Source organism: Tachypleus tridentatus, chromosome 9 (genome assembly GCF_004210375.1).
Source record: "Tachypleus tridentatus isolate NWPU-2018 chromosome 9, ASM421037v1, whole genome shotgun sequence".
In the NCBI taxonomy this organism is placed as follows: domain Eukaryota; kingdom Metazoa; phylum Arthropoda; class Merostomata; order Xiphosura; family Limulidae; genus Tachypleus; species Tachypleus tridentatus.
Genome location: NC_134833.1, coordinates 51,874,836 through 51,892,327, shown reverse-complemented (window position 1 = coordinate 51,892,327; position 17,492 = coordinate 51,874,836). Strand labels below are relative to the sequence as shown.

The following is a 17,492-nucleotide window of genomic DNA, read 5'->3' as shown; positions in this document are numbered from 1 at the left end:
TCACCACCATCCACTGCCAACTCTTGGCCTATTCTTGAATTAACGAATAGTGGGATAGACCATCACTTTATAACGTCCCCACGGCTTAAAGGGCAAGGATGTTTTGTGTGATGGGGATTTGAACCCGCAACCCTTGGATTACGACTTGAACGCCTTAACCCACCTGGCTATACCGGACCTTCATCAATTCTGAGTGCCTCAACCGCCTGACTATGCCAGGCTCACAGAACAAGCTCACTAATAATAGTTCATCGTACCATGCTAATATGAAACTTTTTTTTTAAATACATTATAACCAAGGAATAACGTTCATGGTCAGTCCTTAGAATGTAAAGACAATTTCAAGTGTAGTAGCTGAGAATGTAAGTCTGACTTAGCCCTTGATCAAATTACCTTTAAATACATTTTTAAAAATCAGACAGTAGTCTGATACTTTACATTTTAGCTAATGCTTAGAGATATTTCATGGTTAGACCATAACCTTAAGATTCCTCTCCGTTTTAACAACTTCGAATGTTAATAATGGAAACTTGGGAAAACTTATGCAACTCATCATTGAGCCTTCGTTTGAACATCTACAATTTTTGTTTTTTTTTTACTCTCTAAGTAAAAGTTATTACCTACGTCTAGCGCTTTAGTCTATGCGGATGTTCTTATTATATCCCTATAGCTAGATTCACATACACAGTAAACCTATGAAAATAATAATTATTCAGTTGTGTTACTGAATTACACATGATAAGTCTGCATTTTTACAAGTAATGTGTGAGCTTTGTTTGTTTGTTTTTTATTGTTCATTGGTTTCAAAATAATTTGTGTTACGAGTGAATTTAGTTGTGGCTCCGCGTAACCTTCATTGTGCTTTTTACTGACCAGAACAAAGATTAAAGAGATTTCCAATCATTCGGTGTACAATCGATAATCGTTCTGGATACTTGCCAAGCGAGATGTTTGCGGAGAAGTGACGTAAAACGCCTCATCTCAGGACTAGGCAACTCCCAATTTTCCAGCGCGACTACTGTAAAGTCATCGCAACATCGAACAAACTGTTAGCTCTTCTGTATCGTTCTGTGTATGAGTTGGATATTGTGCAGAATGAGCGACACCTACGATCAATGAATAGTGCCATCTTTATTTGATACAGGATCAGTGATGGCGAAAAAGATCTGTATGGATATTTCATTTCTTAGCACTGTAAGAAAAAACTACACAGGATTAGAATCCTTCGTCGTATTCTTCAACCCAGGCGAGTATTGATTACTTTTGTTACCCCTTGTTGTGGCGCATGACAGTGAATAAACTTAAACTGTAATCAGCACTCATCAAGCCTGGAAAAAGAAAGACTTGCAGAATAAGACATATCTGTATCCGACACAACTGTTCAACAAAAGTGCAAAGATTTAGTGTCGAAAGTAATCAGTTTCGATTGTTCTTTTGCACGAGTCTTACCGGTCGTTAGTGCACAGCAATGCTCTGTTGTGTGCTGCTTTCACGAAATTTGCTCAACCTACCCCTGCGCATGTGCATGTCCAGGAGCTGCGACGTGTGTGAAAATGTGTGTGGGTAGAGTGTTGTAGGTCAAGAAAGCCGAGGTGCGGAGTGCGGCCTTCTGACGTGAAGTATCACCTGACTACTAGATATAGTAGCGCCTAAGCCTTATCTTACTGACTTGGAATAAACTAATAATTGTCCTTTCAACACAGGTTTGTGGAGTCACTAGTTCTGACGAGAAGGCAGTAGTGATAAGTCAACTCCAACTTGCCAGAAACAATAACGAGGTAAGCTTTACCGGTTAAATACTGCAGTAGGACGAGATACTAAAATACGGAGAACATGACATGGCATGATGATACGGAAGAGATACACTTCAAATTAAGATGTGGAACTCATTCATGTTTCTGCTCGTCTTGTTTGTAACGACCTAAACACCTGTATTGCTGCGATCATATTTTACACCAGAAACATTTCATGCAGGTTCGAATATCAACACATTAGTTTCGTAAAAATTATAATAAAATACAAATGTAACTTTACTTTAGTTGCAATTAAACAATATAAAATTTACAATCTATAAGAAATTGATCAATGAGTAACTTTAACCTGATCCATGATTTGATGATCATCTAGTGTTGTTTAGCTAAATCCGATAACTTTATTAAAGGTCAGTCATTGTCGGTCTACTTGTAACACTAGTGCCTTTGCACAATGCTCTAGGTTAGTCCTTTTTGATCAATTGGTAACATCAACTTGCTCTATCTTTACATAGTAACTATATCACGTCAATATTACTGATTAACAACGGTAATGTAGCTCAGTCATTGTCGACCAGTAGAGAACGCAGACATATTCTAGATTTTTACATTATTTATATTGCAGCCTTCCCAACCAGTTGGTAATGTTGCACTCCAGCTTTAACTGGTAACAATAATTTAGTCTAGTTTAACACTACCGCCGTATTATGCCGATAGCGCAAGAATTTCGCATTTTCTACAATATGTTTCATTCTCTATCAGTCAATAACCCCAGTGTTTTAGCTGCATCTGTTATATAATTCACCCCCTGTAAATAAGTTGGCAACCTAAATAGTTTAGTACCTTGTTGAATCGATGGTGTTACCTATAATTTTGACTTGTCAAATCTGTCAAACGTAAATACGCACGAGTACATCTCTATATTGCCGAATTATCTAACTAAATTGTTTTAAACAACAGGCATTACCACATTCATTTCACTTTTGCCCCATCGGAAGGCCTCTAACACTAAAATCTGCTATATCCAAAATGAGGGGCAAAGGTGTTTGTTGCATCTGCAAGCATCGTCTCCACCGCGAGCAATTGAGACAAAACAACAGTGATAAAGTGCAAGGTTATATTTACATTTCGTTTTCTTTATGGCTGATTATTGTAAGTTTATGCAAAAAGAAAGTACGTGTAACTGTTAGGAGTATTTGTGACGTGATCTTCGTCGCTGGCAACTGATAAAATACACATAGGTTACTGTATTAATATAACTAGGGACGTTGTATGGAGAGCGTAGGATCGGGGGGGGGGGATTGAGCGACCACCTCAATATTCTAAGAAGTCTGAAGATCCACTATCTTCCGATTTATTTAAATAAACACTTGAATATCTCAAGTTTTGAATACAGTATTTTACAAGTTTCATTTAGGCTAAGCTAAATTATTTAAATAATTTGTATAGAAAATATGTTCACATTTTTTGTGTTCACAAAAAAACACAACAAGAAACAAAAATAAACCCTCCACTCGTTTATAGGCTAGAATAAATTTATTCCTTGTCGATCAACTATATAGAAACGTCGCAGTAGCTCCTGGGTGTTACGCTTTATTGAATTTGTTTATTTTGTTATGCTATTAGAGGGCTATCTTCAATAGCCACCCCTAATGTTGAAGTGATAGACTTTTATACAGAAAGTGTTAACTTAACTACGCTTCTTTGCTGTGGAGTGCCTCCAGTAACACTATGGTGCAGGAGCATAAAAATACTGTTTTTAGTATTTGTTTGTTTTTGAATTTCGCGCTAAGCTACTCAAGGGCTATCTGCGCTAGCCGTCCCTAATTTAGCAGTATAAGACTAAAGGGAATGCAGCTAGTCATCACCACTCACCGCCAAATCTTGGGCTACTCTTTTACCAACGAACAGTGGGATTGATCGTAACTTTATAACGCCCTCAGGGCTGAAAGGGCGAGCATGTTTGGTGCGATAGGGATGCGAACCTGCGATCCTCAGATTACGAGTCGCACGCCTTAACCCACCTGGCCGTGTCTGGCCGTTTTTAGTATTTGTGTGCTCACCTTAAAAGATAGTACATGTTCAATCTTAGCTGTTGAAGTTATTCTTATAGTGTTTGTATTGTTTTTAGAATATAAGAACACTACATACTTGTAATGTTTCGTATTCTTTTTAATTTTACAAAACTATTGACAATATTTACTGGTTGATTTAGTTTTTGCTGAAAGTATATTTCTTTAAACCTAATGACATTGTTGTTATTTTGGATACGTGATTTTCCATACCTAACACTATTCTCTACTTTTTCCTTTTATATATATATATATATATTGTCCTTGACTCACCACGTCATATCGCCACAATTAATTATCTATTGTTATTCAACGGAATAATTGGTTATTTGTTCATTTATGAATTCCTTTTCCTCACTGAAACGTTAGTTTAAGTGAAAAAAAAATATCGTAGAGGCCTAATCTATTCTTTGATTCGTTATTAACGCTTCAGCAGACTAGTTTTGATAAATCCACAGCTCATCAGTGTTACTTCAAAGCACAAAGTAAATGAATAAGGAATTCCTAATATGGTGATGAACTGCTAGCTAGTAAGGAATTGATTAATGGATAAAGTCTCTACGTCATCTTTTCGTCACTGAAAATTATGTTTTGATGAAGAAAACAATTTTATAAATGTACATCCCACACTTGTCATAATTGTTCTTGCATCCTACTCAATACATTGTGTGATGGCTGTGTTTGCTCGTTTCTCTGTACCCTTCCAGTATAGCTGTGAACTTGTAGCCGAATGGCTGCGTGTTTGTGGCTTGACTGTGTAGTGTTGCGTCCTTAAACTAGACACTACCCAAATTGTTTCACCCTATCCAGCTGTATAATGGGTACCAGTAGGTAGCTGGGAGTCAACCTTCGTTAGACTGGCGTCCTGTCTACGAGAAATATATTTCTATTTTCATTGCTTTGTGCTTTTGAAACCGACTTCAATTTGTCTTCTCGGCGTGGAATGAGTTAAACTTGCACTCTAAACATATGCAATTGTAAACGTTTTGTATACTCAGGGGCACTGTATCGTTTTTCAAATGTAATTACATTGTTGATTGCGTTTGGTTATTTTGAATATGTAATTTTTCAATAGCAACAATATTATATACATATTTGTATTTTTCATCGAAATATATAATTTCATTAAAGAAGAGAGAGAATCCATGAATGACATAGAGACGTAATCTATGAATGATATAGAGACGTAATCTATTCTTTGATTTGCTATTGCTTCTACAATAGACTAACTTCGCTGAATTCACGGTTTATTAGTTCTGGTTAGAAAAGTAAAACAGATAAATATATTATACCTTATATTGTGCTGGAATATGTACAATGATGTAGGATCCTTTACATGCCACTAGTAATCTAAAGTTACTTATTTGAATAACATATAATTACAGTTATTTTCTACTTGGAGATTGGTGGAAGTTCGAATGGTGCTATAGAAGAAGTGAAATCACCTACTATAAATATTGTTACGTATTATGACTTATCTTGGACGAGTCTTCGATTTATTATGTTACGTCTTACGATTTCAAATAGCAAAAAATTTTAATTTTAATTTAGAAGCTAATTTAATTGCCGATATGTATCAAATTTATGACATTAGCAAACAAGATTGACACTGGCAATTTTCTTTCTTAACACAAATATTTTTTAATATAGAAACAACAATACAAATTATAATAATGGTTATTATAGATAATGATTCATAAACAGAAAGTTCACAGATTTAGAACCAATACTGAGTCTTCTATCTGACATGAAAGTAAATACTTTATCGACAATTCACGAGGAGCGAATTCTATATTCATATTGTACAGTTCGCGTAATGGCTAAACTTATGTCGGTTATAAGCTGACTTTTCTCGGACGAAGATATCTAATGTCCTTGTTCTAAAATTAGTTGGAAATGATTGATGGTAACTTACAATATTTTTTAATATTAACTAACGTTAGAACGTCCAAGTTTATTTTGTGTGTTTTTGAGTAAATTGTGTGTCGTATGAAGTTTGTTATTCACAGTTAACACTTTTTTGCGATGCTTTCTCTAATTTCAGGTTATAACCAGTACTGTACGGTGCTGATTTACCAGTAATTAAACATGTGACATTCCTAGATGGGAATAGGGAGCTGTTACTATAGCAATAGAAATTATGAATAATTAAAACAGGCAGATGTGAGAGATGAAAATGGACTCGCTTCAGTAAAGGTTTTTAAGCCTAAAGTGAAGTATTAACTAACAAGGTGAGTTTAAAAGCATTTTGAAGTTTGCCAATGTTTCAGTGCTGATTAAAGAGCTTTATTAGAGTGTCAATTATCGGTTTTCGTAAGAGGCTGGTTCTCAATTATCAACATCATAAGTGTACAAATCGTTCTGTTTTTACGCTGCTCATCTCTCTCTTCCTAACGAAACAATACTCACAGAATGTTAGAACGTACACATAATTACAAACGCACTTGTATCCTACTTGGGTCTTTCCTTGCTGCAGGTGTTTCAATTATTAGTAGACTTTCTATTGAAACATAATAAGCGTGTCTGGGCCATACATAAAGCCTCGGTGTTTCTCTAGCTGTTTATTAAGTTGATCAATAACTTCTGATCAAAGTAAGCTACCAACAGAACTGTAAATAATGTAGCTAATTTAATGTATTGATCTAGCTGGGAGAATGCAATGCGAAGAAAATCTTTGACGGTTATAATGAATTGATTCGTCATTTAGAGGCCCTGTCTCTTCTTAGTGCTTTTTATTGTATTCTCAAAAATATCTCACAAGGTTCGATCAGGTTAAATCAATTTACTGATATAAAATTGCCAAATAATCTTCATAGTATAAAAACAAAAGAAATATATTAAAATAATATAAATATAGATTATATATTAAAATGTGAATCAGTATTTTTAATGAAACATGAAGGAAAGACTGAAATAAATTAAATATAACTTGTAAGGTAACTGTTTTTTCCTCCATTATCCCTATTTTCTTGGCTCTTGGAAAACGTGAGACCATTATTTGACGTTATTTTAGTTGCTACAAAATAAGTTTTTTTCACTCGTAATATTAATGCTACTAATAAGTTAATCTGTCGTTAGCTAGATTCTGTATCTTATTAAAGTGTTTCATTAATATAATAACATATAGAATAAAATCGTTCAAAAACTGTCCTCATTTCAAGTATTTGCACAGAATATTGTTAGGTACAGCGTTGAATGTAAAAAGTCCAACGACGCAAAGTGACATGAAAGAACATCATTTTCCACTCCCCCCTACAGAAATAAACACACACGTTCCATTACTCCCTCACCGTTAGTGTCCATTTGTGCACTTGTAGATGGCCATGAATGACCACCAAAGCGCCTTCCAGTGACTCAGTGGTAAGTCTGCAGGTTAAACATCGAGTTTAGATACGTGTGGTGGTTATAAACAGATAGTTCATTGTATAGCTCTGGGATTAACAACAGCCAACCAATCAACTAGCAAAGCTTATATTGGAAATTAAACGAGATTAATCTTCGTGTTTAAAAATCATACGATGACATAGAACATTTTATTAACACAAAACACGTATACCTAATTTAAAGCAGGCTAAGCTGAGTTATTTTCGTGGTCACACGTCTAATATAAAATCATAATGTGTTCGTGAAGTTTCTAACAAGTAAGTGTGGTATCTATCATTCTTCGGTCTTATACTGATTTTAAAGCGTAGTCTATAAATACTGTAACATGGATTGATTAGAAGAACTTATGAGTGAAACTAAAATAGAATACATGATAATATGTTGAGCAAACTATATTTGTAACATCCTGTGTCAACGCGACCTTTTGCTAAACAAAAGGGTTCATGAGGCCAGTCTGTGGATTTACAACATCAAAATCAGGGGTTCAATTTCCCTTCATGGACCCAGCAGATAGCCCGATGTGGTTTTGCCGTAAGAAATTACACACACTCATGAGGCCAACATAGGATTCTTAGAGACGTTAAGTATATTACATGAACAACAATTGTTATGGTGTGAACTAAATTAATTTGGTATCGTATCAATTTTATGAATCATATACAAAAATACAACAAAGCAACAACTGAGATTGAGGTCTAATAAGGCTACATTGTTTGTGTATTTTAATACTAATTATTTATTATTATTTATTTTTACTTCTCTATAAAAATAATTCTTATCCATCTTGGAACTGTTATGGTAATTTATCAAAAGATACTGAGATGGGTTATCTTTAATATATAGAATAAGATGATAGGTTACGTTTTCAAAGGCATATAGTGTAATATAATGCTAAAAATACAAAAATAAGATAAATTAAACTTGATTGTGATAGAATAGTTATATATATTTTGCTATGTATTAATTATTTTCTGTGCTATTATATAAAGATAATGCAAATGTCATCTCTACTATCTTGTTTAATTGTTTAATTACAGAATGATATTAGCCATCCGGACATTTGCTCTCTTTTTAAAGTTTTTCTTCACTTGTTCGCTTTTTTTTATATACTGTGTTTCGATAGACATAGGTAAGTTGTATTCATAACCAAATTCCAAATACAGTGAGATCTCAACTGTAATATTTATTGTTTATCTTCTATTGAAGGATAATACTAGTTTCAACCTGAACATAAATAAGTATTTTAAAGGAATGCTGAATTTCTGTAAGAAAGTTAACTTTAAGGGGTAAGATAACATCATTTACACCAGCATTATGATTCTTTTTGTTACTACTAGTTGTTAATAATAATTGTAAAAGAGGATACGACGTTTGAAACTATGTCAGTGAAATTTGTTGACACCATTGTTTTGGTTTCTGGGTTATTATGTAATAATAAAGAAGCAGAAGAAAGGAGAACGAGAAATTCAAACTTTTTAGTGTAATATTTACAGACATTTATAGAACTTGTGACTCAGTCTTGTTTGTTTATTTGTTTTGGAATTTCGCACAAAGCTACTCGAGGGCTATCTGTGCTAGCCGTCCCTAATTTAGCAGTGTAAGACTAGAGGCAGCTAGTCATCACCACCCACCGCCAACTCTTGGGCTACTCTTTTACCAACGAATAGTGGGATTGACCGTCACATTATAACGCCCCCACGGCTGAAAGGGCGAGCATGTTTGGCGTGACGGGGATTCGAACCCGCGACCCTCAGATTACGAAGCGCACGCCTTAACGCGCTAGGCCATGCCAGGCCCGTGACTCAGTCATTACATATATATTGTTATTAGATAAAACTGTATAGTATTGTAAAGTTCTGATGACCTATTGAGGAGATATTTAAAATAACATATCGATTAACAATCCAAGCTATCTTTACATTGGCTACTAAATACTTTAAATGCATACTAGATCGATACTTAAAATACAATCGGCTGTATTAACTGCCTTGTTCAATATTTATAAAAATAAAACCCTTTCAGGATAGATAACACTGCACAACAAAGTTTTTGATTCTTGAATACTGTTAGGTGTTCTTTATAGATTTTTGGCTGCTGATCACGAAAATCACATCCAAAGTTGCCCATCACGTACCGTTTCATCGAAATCTTCAGTTTCACCAGGACATTGCTACAACGGAAAAACGATATCAGGGCAACTGGAATACGTCAATGCTTGCTGACTACTGTTGGACACTGCAACGTGATGCACCGAACATTGAATACAAACGAAAATCTGGAGCACAACACTTTTAATTATGTTGAACTTAATAGCGTATTAGAAACATAAACGCAATTAAATACGTTATTGCCGGTAAACAGTCAACTGTCTATTTCTCAGAGTTCTTACGTGATGAAGCAAAACCAAAACGATATTTGTGCATACCCACCAGGTACCTGTCACAATCAGCAAAAACTTTTCAGAAAGCAAAACTTTTCAAAAAATTGTTGTGCAGTGTAACTGTAACAGCAAGAAAAGTGAATTATTGGCTATTCTATAATTTTTGCCTCTTTCAAACGCATGAATATTAAATTAAGATAGTACATACGATAACATATGAACAATGTTATAATAGTTGTCTTGCTAAATTTATGGTTTCGCTTGCAAAATCCAGACAACAATGTTGAGACAACCTATAATAGGCTCACCAACTGAACTATCCATTTACAGAAACGTGATATAACCTGGAAGCAATACCTCAGTAAAACAATTTTCCAAGTGATACCATCTGCCTGTAGAACCTTCGTAACACAGTCTACCTAGTAACACTATCTACCTTCGTAAAACACAAGTAACAAAGGTAAATATATAAATGAAACTACAAACATTCGTTTTATCGATTTGATATCTGTATGCAATCCCACGGAAGTACAGTATTACAATATGCCTTATAAGACTATTCACTAATTAAATATAAAAATGAAAACTATAAATATAAGTTTAAACAAGCTGAGCTGTATATGTATTCCTACAGAAGTATAGTAACATTGTCTGCCTATAAATTCTTGGCAACATCATTCACCTTTAGAACTTTTGTCATACCATTTGCCAAAGCAAAATCTGCCTCTGGTACAAAATACTTTTTCTTGAAAATCCCCGAATAATAATGTCTCGTAACATCTCGTAACAACGTGCCCTTTAGCAAGTGTAATGGTAAATTTCGACTCTCTGGTGCCATTTTGTGAATCTATGACGTCACTTCCGCCATGTAAGTACGTCTTTACAGACTACGTCTAGTTACCATATGTTTAATGGAATATTTGATAATGTCAAGAGTGTTAAAATGAGCATTAAGTGACACAGTAATATTCAAGGTTATGAAAATAAGAGCGCACCAGGTCATTCCAGCTCATTTTTAGAATGTAAAGTAATAGAAATATGATCTTGGTGTATGTTTCACTTTTTTATGCTGTATATATTCAGAAAAAAATATTTAAAATTTTTCTTGTTAAACTATACGACTGTGGGTCGTATATATCGGTGGATTTATCATATTCAACCTATGTTTATACTAATGTGGTTCATCGCAAATGCGATTCAAAACATAAGGAACAAAATGCTTAATCTTGAATATTTGTGAATTCCAGATCATTTGACTAGATTGTGACCAGAGCCCTTTCTCAACATATTGATTCTTGTATCGTGTTAAACAAAATATAGCCAAAAAATAATATTTTCCAAAAAAATTGAAAAAACTCGCCCGGCAGCATGTTTAGTACAGCAACGAGCTCAAATCTAAACCCCAAATTAATCCAGCACTACGCCCTTCCCCACAAAATAAAAGCAATCGTTACGAGAAAAGACCATCCAACCCCCCAACCCCCCCCAGAAAAACCATTGTGATGAAGTTCTGCAAATTTCTTGGACTTGTGAATAATGTATTTAACAAGCACTTAAAAATTGCAAAGACTGAAAAGCCAAATATTCATAAGCTTCTACTTATGCATAGGAAAGAATTTTTTTTTAATGAGAAAGAGGAAAAAGAACTGGAATTATAGAATTTACATTCGATCGTTGCCTTCGATACAGTTCCAGTGCAATCTAATGCATTTAGTTCTCTTGAACGTTCTTGGAAGCATGTACAGAGGATTCCTGGAAACATGTACAGAGGATCTTCAGCGGATGGTTTATACAAAGTTTGCCAAGATTTCTTTTTTGTGATTGATTTGTTTGTTTTGGAATTTTGCACAAAGCTACTCGAGGGCTATCTGTGCTAGCCGTCCCTCATTTAGCAGTGTAAGGCTAGAGGGAAGGCAGCTAGTCATCACCACTCACCGCCAACTCTTGGGCTACTCTTTTACCAACGAATAGTGGGATTGACCGTACATTATAACGCCCCCACGGCTGAAAGGGCGAGCATGTTTGGCGCGACCGGGATGCGAACCCGCGACCCTCAGATTACGAGTCGCATGCCTTAACACGCTTGGCCATGCCGAGCCATCTGTGATTGATCTCGTCTTCCTTTGCAGCGTATTATAATTGAAAATCTGATATTGGGTAGTAGTGTGTAATCATGACAATCGGACTTTGCACGATCGACTAGACAGGAAGTAATTCTTTAGTAGCACGTGACTTTAGAGTGTGCGATATGATCATTTTTACCATATTCCTTAACTTCTCTCCTAAACCATCAGAGCACTGTTGTTGTTTTTCTAAATTGGATAATTTTTTCGCGATCTTTTATTGTATCATACAAATTATACCTTACGTATTTGATTGTTTTTTAGTATAGAAATATATTTTTACACATTGATAAGTATTTTTGAAACTTTTTATAATTTCTTTATTAATTTCTCCAGCAGCTTAAGAAAAGCTAGTTATCACATACATTGTTAATAACTTGAGCACAAAGCTACACAATGGCCTATCTGTTCTTTGCCCACCACAGACATCGAAATCCAGATTCTAGCGCCGTAAATCCACAGACATGCCACTTAGGGACGCATTTTGCCTAAAAGAAGAACAAACGAAACGTGAGGCAACACGTACAAAATGCTACATGGACACTCCCTGTTTGTGTTGGTGAATTGATTAAGAGAAACGCGCCCACGACCACGCCCTTTCGCAGTTATTCTTATCTATTTATTGAATAGATGCAAGCGTCCTCTATTTATGAATAATACTTTGATGCAGCTCTTTAAGTGGAACACTGTTTGAATTGATTGTTTCGGAAATTCTTGCGGAGCTACACGAGAGCTAACCTACAGAATAGACTATCCGTGCTCTGTCCACTGAAAGAATAGAGCCTCGCAATTCCAAATTTTAAATACGCTGACCCAACGGGAGACGACACAACAGCAATTAGCGTTAGCCGTCCCTTATTCTGAACTGCTGAGCAAGAAGAAGCTAGTCTATAACACCTACCTTCAACTCTTAGGCTCTTCGATCCGATATGGCCAGGTGGTTAAGGCACTCGACTCGTTATCCCCGTCACATCAAATATGCTTGCCCTTTCAGCCGTGGGGGAATTATAATGTGAAGGTCAATACAACTATTTGTTGTTAAAATGGTAGCCCAGGAGTTGATGGTGGGTGGTGATGCCTAGTCTTGTACTGTTAAGTTAGGGACGGCCATCGCAGATGGCCTTCGTGTAGCTTTGCGCAAAATTCAAGAAAAACCAAACCTTGAACTCTTCGAATTGAACCGAGAGTTTTGACACACACTTTTATAACGTACCAAGGGATAAGATGTCAAGTGCGAGTTTAGAATGTAATGTAAATTGTATATGAATTTTTTTGAAATGTGTACGACAGTTGTCAAGTGTACACATAGTTCTAATAAATTATGTGTTCATTTTCTACAAGCACTTGTCGATTTATAAATCTATGATGCACTTTAATAACATGATGGGGAGATTGTAACACATTTTACAAATCAAAACGTATACTTGTCAGCTAACTTATCAAGATATAAATATTAATAGCATTTATAAGCTCATAAGTCGATTTACAACTGTTCTGGGTAATAAACGTGACAGAATAGTCACATATGAGACATATATAAATTGCACAGACAGTGTAACTTGAATCGCAAACAATTTAATATAAATTTCAAAATTACGTTTGTCATTCATACCTAAAAGGCGGGTAGCAATTTTTTGGCAGTGGGACTGAAACCTTGAACCCTCGGATTCACATTCCGGCAACTAATCACTAGACTAAGTGCAGCTTCAGTGTTTGGGTCTATGAGCGCAAGAGACAAAATTGACAGATTCCGCCTGCTGAAACTGTATATATGAAACTAACTCTCGTCATATAAATAACAACTTATTTTTACGAAGCATTTATGATAGTACAAACTACTTTTCTAAAATTTTCATAGAAAAACAACGTATATCTTGTTTCACTCTCAACGATGTACATATTAATACCACTTTCTACTACATTTTAATAATCACAAAATTTACAATACAATTAATAATTATGTTGCCTCCAATATCATTATTGCAATATCATTGATAACCATATCACTTACGATGTTACTAACAAGCACATAACTTGCAATAGCATTAATAACCGCACATCTAAGAATATCACTAATATGCACACTATCCACTTCCATTAATAATAATATCATTAACAATAAATAAGTTACAATATAATTAGTACCCACACTACTTACAATATTGTTAATAACTGCACAACTTACTATGCTACTATCAATCACGCTCTTACAATATAATTATAATTACCCTACACACAATATCATTAATAACGATGGTTACAATATTATTGATAGCGCCCCCCAATATCTCAGCGGTATGTCTGCGGACTTACAACTCTAAAAACCGGATTTCGATACTCGTGGTGAGCAGAGCACAGATAGCTCATTGTGTAGCTTTGTGCTTAATTCAAAACAACAATTATAACCATATAACTTATAGTGTCACCAATAACAACAAATCTTCCATAACTACACTACTTATTATGTCATTAATAATCAAGCTGCTTAAATATAATTAACAACTATACTACTTCCAATATCATTAACAACCAGACATCTTACAAGAGTAATAATAATCCACTTGTTTAATCTGGTTCACATCATAAGAACCATTATTTATTAAAACTGGTTAGTGAGAAAGGAGAGGACTGTTATAAATGGAATTCAGTGAAAATGGATTGATTTCTCATGTGTGCTTTATTTGAGGGCTCGGTGTTAGAACCTTTGCTCATTTTAGTTTACATCAATGACACAGATAAAGAAATGTCCAATAAATTATTTAAATTTGCTGATGATATCAGCAAACGTATTGGGTGTTGCTAGCCGTCAAGAGGATGCTGCTGATTCACAAAATGATTTAGATGATTTAGTGTGTTAGTGAAATAAATGGCAGACGGGCTTTAATTATAACAAAAGCAAGACACTGCATGTGGGTTATCATAATTTGAATTGTATAATTTGGATGTGAATAACCTTAACAGAGATAAGAAAGAACGGAATCTTGAAGTAATGGTTGATCAGACTCTTAAGCCATCCAAGCAGTGTGCTGTCGCTATTGGTAGAGCAAATAGGTTTAAGATTATGTTTACAGATACGTTGAATACAAGTCCAAAAATGTTAAAATTTCATTGTATAGGTCACTGGTTATGCCACATTTGGAGTATTGTGTTCACTCTTTAGCTCTTTACCTTAGAAAGGGCAATGAGTTGTTGTAAACACTTCAAAGAAGGTCTAGGACAATGGTGCCTGAAATGAAGGGGTTAAGATCCCTGAAATGTTTCTCCTGAAAAAAATAATAGAATGGATTTGACTGGGGTGTTGAAGATTGTAAATGAAATGATATTGTTGATGTAACATTTTTTTTTCATACTTAATAGTAATAATGGTAGGATAAGGGGACACAAATATAAATTTTGACAGGGTTGGAGCCATATTTAGCTAAGAAAGTTTTATTTTTCTAACAAAGTAGTTAGACTCTGAAATGTGTTGCCTTTGAATGTTGTGGAGACAGTAAATTTAAGTGAGTTTAAGAGAAAGCATGATAATCAGGGGTAAAATTCTAAAATTAAAAATGTAGAGGCACTCAACTGGGTGAAGTGGGCCTTTTTTTTTTTGGAAAAAGAAAAATATTCTTACGTATAAACATTAATAACGATAATTTGAGAGTCAACGAATAAATGCTTTTTGACGGACCAATGGAATGCACGCGGGTCTGAAAAAGTAGCGCTAATGAGTCCCGGTACTAGTAACACCTTAAAAATAAGCACCAGTAGTATTTTACCCCAAACAACTACAGTACGTAACACCCATAATAATCACCCAACTTCTAATATCATTAATAAGCTCACAACTTACAATATCACTAATAACCACACTGTTAGATGGAACTGCAATCACAAAGTCCAGAATTAAGTCCACATAAAACAATTCTTTAATTTTTTGGCTCAATGTTTGACAAAAATTCCAGCTGTTCTTATGAAAATATGTTTAAAAGATACACAGGATGAAATTAAACCAGAGTATTTTGGGCTATACAAGATATTTGCAAAGGAAACTTAAACAAACTATTTGCGTAATAATTATATAAAAAGTAATCTAAGATTAATTTACAGCAATTACAACTTACATTTTCTAGGAAATCAATGACAGTTTTTGTGTTAAGCTCAAAGAACGACACTTGTTGAAGTGCTATAAGAGATGTCCGCACAACTATACTATACATGTATTTTTTCGAGCTATTAACCTTTTCGTTTTAAGCTTCAATGATAATTATCAGTGATGATGAGAAAACCCACTTGTAGAGAACAATGTATATGTAAAAACGGCTCGTTTGGGTTGAGGAATTTTTTTTTTTTTTTTTATGCAGAGGAGCGAACAACGTTTCGACCTTCTTCGGTCATCGTCAGGTTCACCTGGTTCTGTGGTAAAATTCGTTTCCGTGTTTCGAATATTCGTACAAAATTACGCTTCATATAACCACATGTAGTTTTGAAATAAATAGAGAGAGTTTGTGTGTGTGGGTAGTATCTTAATGCAAAGCCACATCAGGTTATCTACTGTATCCACCGACGGGAATCGAACTTCTGATTTTAAAGTCATAAACCGAAGACCAGGTGGAAGGCAGCCGTTTAATAGCATCAACTGGTAACTCTAAGACTAGACTGCTCTGATCACCTAGTGGGAGTAAGGTTGTTCAACACTCTTTTATTGCATATACGGCTTTCACCTGTGCTGATCAATTTGCGAGCAACGGGACTCGAGTCATAGGCACTGGTATTCACAAGATAGCATACCAATCGACGGGCCACGCCTAGCCGTAACAAAAATAAAACATAAAATTGCAGAGTGATTGTATAGCAAGGCAAGAGATAAATATTTTAAAATGTCTACAAAGGTGCATCAAAATATAAACAACTAAAAACCACAGTAATGAACTGTAGCCTTTAAAAGCTTGGTTTAAACGCTGATAGTTAATGAAGCATTCAGAAAGCAATAGGCCTAAAATTTGTTATACAAGAAATTACAGATTTTTCGTTTTTATATTTCTGTTACTTTGCCCAGGACCAGCATGGCCAGGTGGGTTATGGCATTCGACTCGTAATCTGAAGGTCGCGGTTCGAATCTCGGTCGCAGCAAACATGTTCGCTCTTTCAGCTGTGGGGGCGTTATAACGTGACGGTCAATCCCGCTATTCGTTGGTAAAAGAGTAGCCCAAGAGTTGGCGGGGGGTGGTGATGACTAGTTGCCTTGCTTCTAGTCTTACACTGCTAAATTCGGGACGGCTAGCGCAGATAGCCCTCGTATAGCTTTGCGTGAAATACTTTGCCCATTCCAGATTTCCAGTTCAAAGTGTATAAAGATAACAATTCAGGAGGTCCTTCGTTCAACACCAGAACTCGTCAGTTTACGTCATTTTTATCAAAAATACTAGTCCTAGTAGTTTCCAGAGCATTTTGGCTTTCAACAATTCAATTATAGCGTTTCGAATAAATTTTTTTACCTCATTGCTTAGCCCAATAGTTTATTTATGTTATTCAATCTAGGCAGTGATTGTCCGATAAAAGAGAGAGCTGAAATGCTATTTTTACACACATTTGTATTGAAGTCCGCAACATACAAAACGAATAACGTGAAAAAATAATATTTGCAGCTTACTTGCTTATAGATCGCTGAGATTAAGTTTGACACAAATAAAGTTTTGTAGTGTGACGTATGATTAACTTGAATTTAATTTGCTTTAAATATCCTACTAGTAAAAACATTTTTCTACATTCATGCCTCTTTGTACAAATAAATCTACAA

General features: G+C 35.1%; 1 protein-coding gene across 1 annotated transcript in view; it reads left to right on the top strand.

The window, feature by feature from the left end:
* The first annotated feature begins 1,014 nt into the window (after positions 1-1,014).
* Positions 1,015-17,492, top strand: part of LOC143225248 (cell adhesion molecule Dscam1-like) — a 234,562-nt gene continuing 218,084 nt past the window's right edge. The window contains exon 1 of the mRNA XM_076454314.1: positions 1,015-1,778. The gene's annotated coding sequence lies outside the window, so the exon portion shown is untranslated. The remainder of the gene's footprint in view (positions 1,779-17,492) is intronic.